We start from the raw sequence: 998 nt of genomic DNA, 5'->3' as shown, positions 1-998 counted from the left end.
GAGGGGGGGGGGGAGGCGGCGGGGCTTGGCAGAGTCTACTGCGCATGCGCAGTTCGCAGGCTGAGACGGATCCAGCAGCCGCTCGGCCGTTCCGTTTCCGCTGCTTCGCTTACCCGAAATACCCTATTCTGTGACATAAAGCCTTTTTTACGATTTCATAGACCATATTTGTCTTTTCCACGATGTTTTCGCCAAGAAATGCGCTATAGCGTCAAAACGGTACAAGATAAGGCAAAACGGACCAAATTTTCGCCCAAGGGTTCTACTTTCACGAGTTACCCCTTAGGAGACCATAAAAAAATATTTGAAAAAAAGAACATTTTGCGACCTGTGGTTTTTGATTTTTTTAAAAGTCAATTTTTGAGCTACAATGCTCATCTTTGAACTCGATCTGTCTTTTTATGGTACAAAACGACCCTGAAAATCCCAGGTCGCTCTCTCAATCCTTTCTCGAGTTATCGTGCGGACAGACGGACAAACAAACAGACAAATAGACAAACAAACAGAATGAAACTTTTCCGGTCAGTGGAGTTATGGGCTTCGCTAATCGCTCAGCCAACCAGAATTTTAAAAAGGTTTATGATGATGCGGCTCCCCTTTTCCAACTTGAACATAAGCCAAGTTTAGCTATTAAGAATAATGGCCTTCACATACCGGGCAGTGGGGACTATCTTCTTAGATACATCCTTCCATATTACCCATTATGGTCCAGGTATGTTCAGAGTATGGTACTCCCCCCTGATGTAAAAAACCCATTGAGTAATTCTGCAGTCGAACTTAGATTTAAGTTGCTCAAAGAGGAGACCTGGCTAAGGAGGAAGTATTCAAAAGCAAACAGATATGTTAGAAGAAATATTGAAGATGCTCGAGAAAGAATACTGAGTTACAACTTTCCTGCAAACTTCAAGAAGTATACACCTCGGAAGAGAAAATTAGATGGGCCAGATAATGAGTTCGATGACCCTGATGACCCCCTGCCTAAAACTAAGAAGAAGAGA

Source organism: Frankliniella occidentalis, unplaced genomic scaffold (genome assembly GCF_000697945.3).
Source record: "Frankliniella occidentalis isolate FOCC.00 unplaced genomic scaffold, Focc_3.1 Scaffold215, whole genome shotgun sequence".
NCBI classification, from domain to species: domain Eukaryota; kingdom Metazoa; phylum Arthropoda; class Insecta; order Thysanoptera; family Thripidae; genus Frankliniella; species Frankliniella occidentalis.
The sequence above is the reverse complement of the archived record's forward strand: the minus strand, read 5'-3'. Positions refer to the sequence as shown.